Source organism: Octopus sinensis, linkage group LG2, assembly GCF_006345805.1.
Source record: "Octopus sinensis linkage group LG2, ASM634580v1, whole genome shotgun sequence".
In the NCBI taxonomy this organism is placed as follows: domain Eukaryota; kingdom Metazoa; phylum Mollusca; class Cephalopoda; order Octopoda; family Octopodidae; genus Octopus; species Octopus sinensis.
Genome location: NC_042998.1, coordinates 48,839,328 through 48,851,136, shown reverse-complemented (window position 1 = coordinate 48,851,136; position 11,809 = coordinate 48,839,328). Strand labels below are relative to the sequence as shown.

The 11,809-nt window shown below is 35.1% G+C and overlaps 1 long non-coding RNA gene across 1 annotated transcript in view; it reads left to right on the top strand.

Annotated features, from left to right (window-relative positions):
• The window catches only part of LOC118762270, an 18,572-nt gene extending 7,778 nt beyond the window's left edge, over positions 1 to 10,794 (top strand). Inside the window, exons 2-3 of the long non-coding RNA XR_004998024.1 lie at positions 486 to 490; positions 10,713 to 10,794. This is a non-coding gene — a long non-coding RNA (uncharacterized LOC118762270). The remainder of the gene's footprint in view (positions 1 to 485; positions 491 to 10,712) is intronic.
• Positions 10,795 to 11,809: the final 1,015 nt, after the last annotated feature.

Genomic DNA, 11,809 nt, shown 5'->3' with positions numbered 1-11,809 from the left:
TGAAGCATCTAAGACTACAAGATCTGATGTGTAATTTCCCACCTTTTTTTTTAAAGTATGGGGTGTGATTTGAGAGAGATTTGACTGCTTTTTCTAGTTGACTGAATGGTTAATTAGATGCACCGTTATTGGCTTGGCATGTATTGATTGTGTTGTTTATGATAAAGGACCTGGATCTAACATTATTTCTTTTCACTCTGCACTGCGAGATTTCCATGTTTTCTTTTTATACTGAATTTACTTCTTTTACGACTACATAGGATTTCCAAAACTGATGAGATCAATACAGTATATATTCAATTTGAATATCTGCATGTCAATTTTGGCAGAAAAAATGAGGTGCAAAGAGTGAATTTCAGATGATTGCTGTTCAAGGAGCAGCAATCATCTATGGTGGTTAATTAGGGAATTTAAGGCTGGAAGCTCTTGGAAACTTATATATACTGATGATCAGGCTTTCACTACAGATTTTGTTGGAGCTGCAGAAAGTGTCTTAAAGCTAAATAAAAAAATCAAAAAATCCGAAGGTCTTCATGACCAAACTTCCAGCTCTGAAAGGCCTGACGGTCAATATGTCAAAGACCAAATTTCTAGTTAGTAACAAAAATGCTATCTGCACATTAGCCTTGCTCATTATGTAATCAGTCCCAGTTAAGCAATAGGTACACAACAGATGCAGTGAGATCACTCATAGACTGATAAAGAATTAGGCATTCTGATGTAGTATTTAGAAACTGAGACAAGCATAAAATGAATTCATGAATTACTTAGATTGCTCACTAGACATCGTTTAACATTTTATAGTCACCAAGGTAACCAGAGCTGGCTATTACACAAGCAAAAGTCACTACTGTAAAGAAAGCATGAAAGAATTAAAGGAAATGATGACTCTGTTGGTAACATTCAATACCTATGCCTAACTACACTTCATCTTCAGTTTGTCTTTTGTTTGAAAGACAAACTATAAAGATGCAGTATATTTAGACATGGGTATTGAATGTAAATGATCTGTTGAGACTAGAAAGAAGAGATTAGAAAGAGAAAATAAGGGCTGCATAAATCAATGAATATGTAATGATAATCTGCATAAAAGTGTAATACAATTAACTTGAATGAATGGGTTTTGTGTAGAAGCCATTGGCTAACTGTAAGAGGAGAGAGGATGGCATAAGAACGGATGTTTTAATTCAGATGAATGAAAGCTGGGTGAAATAATGCTATGTGCTGACTGTATCTATAAAAGAGGATCAAGGAAGATGTATAACTACTGCTATGAAATAAGATCTCAGGAACCTGGGACTTTTAAGAATGGATAAAAGACTACGACACATGATAAATCCAATTAAAAAAAACTAAAAACAAGAAAAACAAGATGTGAGTCATTTTTAAATACTTCAAGAGATGTTTAGAATATCCTTGAGTAATAGGAGATAATTCCTTATGAATTGGAGATAATTTAATTCCAAAAGACTGGAAATCCCTATTTGTCTCAGTGAAATATGAAACATTTTTGGTGATGACTGTGCAAGTTGGAAAAGAAATATAGGGAGAATTGAGGTGGGTATAAGGTTTGCTATTGATGTTTTTGTTACATGTATCCAACACTTGTTATCCCTCATTGAGCAGATTAAGGATGTGATGAAAGTTGTTCCAACTATGATCATCCTGTTGTTGTTTTCGAGACAGTGACATTCACTTTAAAGCGACATTCAATTCAAGATGGTTTGGGAGTAATTTGAGGGAAATTTAGTGGCTATTTTTAGTAGGCTGCTAATACCTGTATGGACAAGAGTGGGTTGCCAGAGAATGAAATCTCTGGATACTTCATCCTTGCTTCTCCAGTAGCAGGGCTGGTTTTAAGTCAATTAGACAGATTTGCTCAAATTGGGCCCCACAGCTAGGGAGAGCATCAGGCACATGCTCAAGCAGAGGATGCTATGATTAATTTTTAGTATATCATTGTGGCTAATGGTAGAGCCTCAAACTTGCAATGCTTTTTGGCTGGGATGGATGTACTACACGAAACATAAAAGCATCAATCTTCAACTTTTGTAGAGTAGAAGGCCCCAATAACAATTCTCTAATTGTACTTCCTACCACTGTCTGCTGCATAATGGGTTTTTGTTTCTCTGATTAATGAGGTGATGATAGGAAGACTGCTATGCAGTGGCTGCTTTGAAGGGTGTTGCTGCCAGGAAAAACTGAGAAAAGCACAAAGCATTCTCAAATATGTACTCATGCATGCACATATAGATACTGACAGAACAAGAATAGCATCTGTTAATGAAATTGTAGATATCACTGGATATCAAATTGAGGATATGAAGACTGCTATGAAAGATTGCGACAGCTACCATGGAACAGTTGTACTGATCCAGACAAGTCACCCAACTTGATAAGATGGATTTAGTAGATTGAGTAGCTACATAGAGGTTTTCTTACTGATATAATTTGTTGTTGTTGTTGTTGATGATGTTACCTGTTGTATATGATAATAATATGATGTTACATAGCATATGAGTTATCTCAAGGACTAGAATGACCAACATATAATGATGGATATATTACACATATTTATGCAAATAAATAAGTGCAGGTGTGACTGTGTGGTAAGAAACTTGCTTCCCAACCACATGGTTCTGGGTTCAGTCCTGCTACATGGCAAGTGTCTTCTACTATAGCCTCGGGCTGACCAAAGCCTTGTGAGTGGATTTGGTAGACGGAAACTGAAAGACACCCATGATATATATATATATATATATATATATATATATATATATATATATATGTTTGCGTGTCTGTGTTTGTTTTCCCACCATAGTTTGACAACTGATGTTGATGCGTTTATGTCCCTGCTGCTTAGCAGTTCGGCAAAAGAAATTGATAGAATAAGTACTAGGATTGCAATGAATAAGTCCTGGGGTGGTACTCCAACATGGCTGCAGTCCGATAACTGAAACAAGCAAAAGAGTGAAAGAGCAGATATCGGAAATATGCAGTTTCTGTTTACAGCCATTTGAGAATGTTTCAGACTATCACACACACACACACATAAACACACACACACACACACGCATACACATACACAATCTCTCTCTCTCTCTCTCATACACACACTCACACACCGCTTAACTTTACACATTTTTAATACAAGAGTGTATTGAGCGCTTTTATATATTTATGGTGAAACTTATACACACATATGGGGACAAAACCTGGATTTAAAACACTGGATGATGATGATGAGAGTGTCCAACAAGAACTTCTCTCCTTACTAAGCAGGTTTGGTTGAGTTGCTGGTTCAGTTGCAAATGACCTGATCATGCAGTAAGTTTCACTGGGTCACATATTGTTACAAATAACACTGTAAGTGATCTGACAATACATACATACATGTTTATTTATTTAAACTGACAATCTGGTTGCAATTTAAGTTTCATCCTCTAAAATAGATTAGAGAAATGGCAAAATAATCAGTCAAAATAAATATATATATATATATATATATATATTATATATATATAAAATATATATATATATATATATATATATATAAGGATATATATCTATATGAATGAGCATATACATATATGTATATATTACATATATATATGTGTATATACCTACACACACACACAGACACACACAAGCATGTGTGTGTGTGTATGTGTTTATGTGTCTGAGCATTTATCAACACATAAGAGAAAATAAATCCAAAACTGTGAGACATTTCAACGAGGGTACATAAGAAACATTAAACGTTCAAATTACAGAGCTATGTTATCCTCAAAATGACAGATCATGTTAGAAACTTGGAACATATTAAAATGATCAAAATATCACCTGTCTGATCTTGAACTCTGCCAACATTTACATGCTCAGTTAATCAGGACAGATAACAGACAAGATTAGAATGTCAAAGAGACATAACCACAATTAGAGAAAGTGATTTATGGATAGGTTATATGAATACCTACACGACTGTGGAATGCTGTTGCACAATTGGGAATTTCTTGCATGATGATCTGATAGAATGTTGAAAGGAAAGAAACCGAAGTATCTGCATGTAAATGCTCTGTATTTGCAGATAATGTCATTTTTGATTGGAATGAATTTCTGACTGTATCACTGAAATAAAGATTGGATGTAAGTCTCATGTGTGACTAATCAACAATACTATCAATGCAACACAAAGAGTTTCAGCCATGACCAGAGACATGTGAAATGTGCAGGAACATATGTCACTTTGTTTTTCTATATTTTTATTTAGCCAACTGACTGAAAGCGGTGTACTATCTTGCTAACAATAGCAGATAGACATGTGTTTTAAGCAGCACTGACATTGGGAATTTGGGCAGAAATAACTGAATTGTAATATGAGCAACATAGCATTTGATCATATATTCACTTGTATGTGTGTGAGTATCCATACATGCATATATATATACCTTGAATTTTTTTTCCAATAATAATAATAATGTAGATGATTTGAGATGTTTGCCTTGCCTTAATGTTTGTTGTCCTCTTTAACAATTATATATTGGGTTGTCCGGAAAGTTCATGCTGATTTTTAAAGGAAAGAAAAAGGTCAATAAATACTTGCCATTACATTTTTAATCAACCAAATATGAACCATTTTGTTACACAATGCATTTCCATCTTTCCTTTAACTTGAAAATACCCTCTTCTCAGAATTGAGGTGGTTTCATGGCAAAGAATTCATCAAATATCTTTTTACATCATCCAAGGAATTGAAATTTGTACCATTAAGACTATTCTGCAGAGACCTGAATAAGTGGAAATCCGAAGGAGCAATATCTGGTGAATATGGAGGGTGGTGTAACACATCCCAGCCAAGCTGCAGCAATTTTTGTCTGGTTCCCAAAGAAACGTGCAGCCTTGCATTATCATGATGGAAAACAACACCCTTCCTTGTTGGCCAATTCTGGACGTTTCTCTTGAATTGCTGCTTTTAACTCGTCCAGTTTGGTGCAGTATTTCTCAGAATTAATTGTCTGGTTACTTGGGAGAAGCTCATAGTACAGAATTCCTTTCCAATCCCACCAGACACAAAGCAAGACTTTTTTAGGGTGAAGACCCACTTTTGGGGTGGCTAATGCTGACACGTCACTTACTCCAGGATTGCTTTCTCTGAACATTTTGGTAGATAATTCATTTTTCATCACCTGTCACAATTTGCTTTAAAAAAGGCGTGTTTTCATTCCATTTATAAAGAGAATCACAGATGGAAATGCGATCCAAAAGGTTCTTCTCATTCAACTCATGTGGTACCCAAACATCGTAGTGATTTGTGTACCCAAGCTTTAGCAGGTGCTCATGAATGATGGCTTTTGATAGGTTGAGGCTTTCTGCCAATTCTCAGGTTGTGCAATGTGGGTTATTCTCAATTAATGACTTGATTTGGTCATCATCTGTAGTGGATGGTTTGCCTGATCGCTCTTTATCAATAAGGCTACAATCTCCAGCTCGGAACCTTGTGAACCACTTCCGTACAGTTCTTTCAGATAAAGAAACATCACTGTAAACTGCGCATATTTCTTTGGTTGCTTGTGAGGCATTTTTCCCTTTACGGAAAAAGAAAAGCATCAAGTGCCAAAAATGAACTTTCTTATCTTGCATTTTAAAGGGTTACAGAATTAACACAGGTTATAGGAACGGGCATGGCTGTGTGGTTAGGGAGCTTGCTTCCTAGCTACATGGTTTCGGGTTCAGTCCCACTGCGTGGCACTTTGGGTAGGTGTCTTCCGCTATAGCCCCGAGCCGACCGAAGCTTTGTGATTGAATTCGGCAGGCGGAAGTTACTGCCGTGTGTGTATATGTGCGTGTAGGTGCTTGTGCCTCTCCGAAAAAGAGAGAGAGGGGATAGGAACATAAACTTTCTTCATGAAAAGATAGCTTAAACTGTGCTTTAAATGGAGGTGTAGTTAAATCCTATCTTATGGACTCAACCATGTTCTAAAATAATTCGAAAGGTAAGCTATTATAAATCGGCATGAACTTTCCGGATAACCCAATATATATGTGTGTGTGTGTATATGTGTGTGTATGTATATATGTGTGTGTGTGTGTATATATATATATATGTGTGTGTGTGTGTATATATGGATATATGTATATGCATATATACATATGTATATGTATATATATGGATATATATATATTTGTATATATGTATATATATATGTATTTGTATAAATGTATATATGTATATATATGTATATATGTATATTTGTATATATATATATGTATACATATATGTATATATATGTATATATATATATATGTACATATATATGTATTTATATATATATGTATATACATATGCGTATATTATTATCATTATTATTATCATCGTTTAACGTCCGTTTTCCATGCTAGCATGGGTTATATATATATATATATATTATATTAAATTAGAGACAAAACCACTATTATGCAAATCAAACAAAGAAAGACTTAATCCTATACGTAAATTAATTTATATTATTTAGAAATTTAACAATTATTAATATCCACTACGATCGTTTCATGTCTTCTTTTCATCACATCTTTGAGTAGATGTGATGAAAAGAAGACATGAAACGATCGTAGTGGATATTAATAATTGTTAAATTTCTAAATAATATAAATTAATTTATGTATTGGATTAAGTCTTTCTTTGTTTGATTTGCATAATAGTGGTTTTGTCTCTAATTTAATATAATATAATATTTTACTATAAAATTGGATTCAATCCTAAATCTGATTTTTCCCTGTAAGTTTGGATTTATTCCCTAATATTTATTATATATATATATATATATATGTATATACATATGCACATATATGCACACACATGACCACTTACATATAGATGCCTGCATTGTTATTCATTTCATTAACAAGTAATGTTAAGATAGGTCACTGCTCATAGTCCAGGACTAGAAAGATGCAAAAGGTGAACAAAGTTTCTGCATTTCATCATCGCTCCATTGGAAGCTAGTGAAAACTGGCGGTGGGAATCACATGGTATAGAAATTTTCCGAGACATTGGTTCTAGGAATGAAATAATTAGCGTGGAAGTTTGGAAAGAAAACTAGAAATTGGTTGTAAGAAGCAGGTGAAACATGTGAATTTCAATAGAGGTGAAGTGCAGCTAGCAAGTTCTGAAGAGCTTATTACAGAAGCGTCAGGCTGATGATTGAAAGCTTATCAATTGGGCATATTACATTCTTCTGAATAGTCATGGATACTAGTTATCAAACAGATGTGCTATCAAAGATATCAAATATATAAATGTATTATATGTGTACACATACCTTACAATACACATAGTTGTCTATTGTGTATAATGGTGTTTATACATATCTATATGATCACAAGCATATATGATTATATATATATGTGACTGACCAGAAATTTGCATATATACTATAATAGAATAGTGTATGAATGTGTCAATCAACAATTTCTTGAGTCTCAGAAACTGGTTAATATAGATTCGGAATTCAGACAGATTCAGACATCTTTGGAAATATTTCATTGATGATTGAAATAATTGATTTACAAGACGTATAATTATTTTCATCATAAAGAAATTCAATTATATTGAATGGTTGTAAGCAGTTATATATATATATATATATATATTAAAGAGGTAAGACTTCCTTACATGTATTTATATGCAAATATATCTGCATGAAATACATTGAATTCATGTCTGCATACACAGACACGCACAACACACACATACAATATATTCTTATATATATGTGTGTGTGTATGGATATATATATTCATAAATATTTACGCACATTCAGAGAGAGATGCATAGGTGCATGGATAGGTATGGTACAGCTATGTGAAGGTTAGGTAGCTATATAGGAACTTGTGAATATATGCAGATACACATTGATCTACAAGGAACTATATGCACATGTTTATGTGAGTAGATAAGCATGTAATTATAGTGGTACATAAATGGAAATATATGTATAAATATTAGATGTGTCATTACAAGTGCATGGTATGTATGGTGTTTCTAAACCTATATCTATATATGGACAGATACCCCCCCCACACACACATATAGACAGCAGTAAGCAATATTTTACCAAAAAAGAAAACTATAATTGTCATAGTATATGACTCTGTGTGTCTGTGTATATGTACACATGCACTCGTACACATTCATTCACAAATTGTATAGCCTGCTTTTTGTTCACATAATTAACAGAAGCAAAGTTTATGCAATTAAAGAATAATACATAAATGCACGTCACTTTTTAAATAGAAAATACTTGAATTTAATTTTAGGTTTTTACTTAAGTAAATATGAGTTAGAGAACGGTGACAGATGTACATTTGCACAGATGTATTTGCATTGAGGAAAACTACAAATTTTAACAATTAAATATAAAATCTAAATAATTTCCCATTTGTTTTCAAAATGCTTGTTTAGTCCATCAAATTCAATGTAAAATTCAGCCAAGGGTTGATATTGTAATGTTTCTTCTCCCTGCACCCTTTTAAAGCCTAGCCAGTTTCCCGGTTTCAATGGTGTATGTGTTCCCCAGCTGGACAGGACACCAATCCATCACAGCATGGACTGGAGCAACGTGAAATGAAGTGTTTTGCTCAAGAACACAATGTGACGCTCGGTCCAAGAATCGAAACCACAATCTTACGATCTTGATGCTGATACCCTAACCACTAAGCCACGCACCTCCACATTGTAATGTTAGCTAGACTTAATTTTCTGTGTTTTTCAACCACAAAGGTGCATAGCTCAGTGGTTAGAGCATTAGGCTCACAATTATGAGGTAGTGAGTTCGATTCCCGGACCAGGCTGTGTGTTGTGTTCTTGAGCAAGACACTTTATTTCACGTTGCTCCAGTTCACTCAGCTGTTGAAATGAGTTGTGACATCATTGGTGCCAAGCTGTATCAGCTTTTGCCTTTCCCTTGGAAAGCACCAATGGTGTGGAGAGGAGAGGCTAGTGTGCATGGGTGACTGCTGGCCTTCCACAAACAGCCTTGCTCGGGCTTGTGCCTTGGAGACTAACTTTCTAGGTGCAATACCATGGTCATTCATGACTGAAGGAGGGTCTCCTACATAGCTATAGGCACAAGTGTGGCTGTATGGTAAAAGTTTGCTTTCTGACCACATGGTTTCAGGTTCAGTCCTACAGCTAGGTATTCTGGCCAAGTGTCATCTACTACAACCTTGAGTCAGTCAAAGCCTTGTGAGTGGTTTTGGAAACTGAATGAAGCTCATAGTCTATATGTATATATGTGTGTGTGTGGGGGGATGTATACGTATGTATGTGTATATGTGTGTGAGGGTGGGTGGGAGTGCATGCTAGTGCATTTGTGCTACTGTATCCTTGCCTTGCTATCTCACATGAAAGTTGTAAATGAGTGCCACTGTTATGCAAGCAGTGCTCTTTGTTTCCAGTCTTCTATGACACTATTAAACTTGGAAACAGGTGTGGGTTGGTGACAGTAAGGTCATCTAGCCTTAGAAAAGCTGCTTCAACTGATTCTGTCTGACCCATAACAGCATGGAAAACAGAAAGTTAAAACAATGATGAGGATGATGATGTAGGTGCTCTCTCTCTCTCTCTCTCTCTCTATATATATATATATATATATATATATATATCTGTAAAATTAATATGTGACAATTATTCGGTAGCCATGATAAAACTCTGAGTTTCAGATGTCGGGGCAGAAACCCATGCCACCATCTCTTCAGTTATCTGGCCATCAGAAAAAAAAAAGAAGAGATGGCAGCGTGGGTTTCCGCCCCCGACATCTGAAACTTGGAGTTTTATCATGGCTACTGAATTATTGTCACATATTAATTTTACAGATAAATTCCTCTATTTACATAATATCGAGGTCTCTTTCATTCTTTTGTTATCTTACCATTTCTATCAATATATATATATATATATATACACACCAACACCTTTTGTTATTAAGTGATTTGCTGTCAGTGAAACTTGAGAAAGTATTAAATATGGTGACCTCATGACAAAATAACTGCGGCCTTTTGCTATTAAGTGATGAGTGTGCTTATGCACAGGTGAACATAAACAACAGACACATAGAAAACAACAAGAAAACCACCAAAACTACTTTTATTATTGAATATTTTTGTTTCGTAAGTACTTCAGACTTATCTATTGTTTATTGTCACACCGTTAATTTTAAAGATGATATATTTCAAAATTTAACCTTTTTGCAAGTATGTCCCTTCAGAAATTTTCTTGGCTGAATTATTGAGAAAAGTCAAACGTGATTAAAAATGATAGACTGATATCTGAACAGAAAGAGCTCTAGCAGTTTAAAGGTACAAATATAAGTTGAGTTAATATTGCATTGTATAGCAGCAAGAGAGAATGGTTGCATTACCCTGCTTGTTATGTGTGTGTTTAATGAAACTCTCTCTCTCTTTCTCTCTCCTAGTGTAAGAGCCAGGTATTAAGATATCAATTATATGTCTGATGGTTTAATGATGTATCTGTTGCACAGTGATTAGGCCTTTTACTCACTTTATTATTGTTACCTTCTGTCTACTCTGAGAAGTTACACACTATATGCCCCTGATTTGCATATGTATATAGGCATCTTTTTTTAAAAGAATTTATGATCTCTTGAACCCTTTAACTTAATTACAAACATATATACACATACACACATCAAAAGAAAGACTCCCTTTGATCATGAATGACCCATAGGATTGTACCAAGAAAGTTCCTCTCCAAGGCACAAGTCTGGACAAGGTGGTCTTTTTTGTATGGAAGACCAGCAGTCACCCATGCATATCAGCCTCCCCCTCTCCATGCCACTGATGTTTCCTAGGTAAAAGGCAAAGGCTGATACAGCTTGGTATCAGTGATGTCGCAACTCATTTCTACAGCTGAGTGAACTGGAGCAACATGAAATAAAGTGTCTTGCTCAAGAACACAACATACAGCCCAGTCCAGGAATTGAATTCGCTACCCCATGATTGTAAGCCCAACACTTTAACCACTGAGCCATGCACCTTCACTCACATATACATATATGGTGGTGAGAGTTAGCAACTTGTTGAGTGAGGAAATTAGCTTGCAGGTTGGTGTCCATTAGAGTTCTGTCATCAGAGTTCTATTTATTACAGTTCTCTGGGCTATAACAAGTATTTAAGACTGGCTGTCTGTTTGAATTCCTGTATTTATGCTGATGGTCTAATTTCATAGTTGAATTTGTTGAAGAATTAGGAAAGAAATTTAAAATTACAAGCTTAACAAAAAGGCCAAGGCCGCAGAAGTCTTTAGGTAAACCTAGCATAGATTCACATTTTAGTAGGAAAGAAGACAAAACCTTACTGCTGTCTAGGAAGTAGACATACCTGATATGTAGTAAAGGTATAGGTAGGAATATAATACCACGGTCTTGTATAGTGAGATCATGAGCAGGTTAGCAGTGAAGAATTTTGAATGTAGCTGATTTATGAAGTTTTTAGCAGAAAGGATATGTGAGATATGAACTTTTTAATATTTGGAAAGCTTGCTGGAAATCATTGATAGTTTCAAGAACCTATGTGACCTTATAGCAGTGGAAGAGGGTGAATGCATACTAATACGAGTAAGGCTGAGGTGGTAAGGTTCAGCAACCTATTACCTCTGTGAGCAGGAACTGAATTCTTTCTCTGAGTGAGGGGCAGATTGTATGATGCTTGTGTACAAAGTGCAATGATGCATGGTAGTAAAGCTTGGGCATTGAATGTGAAGGATGTGTGAGGTTTGGAAAGAGATGAGTTG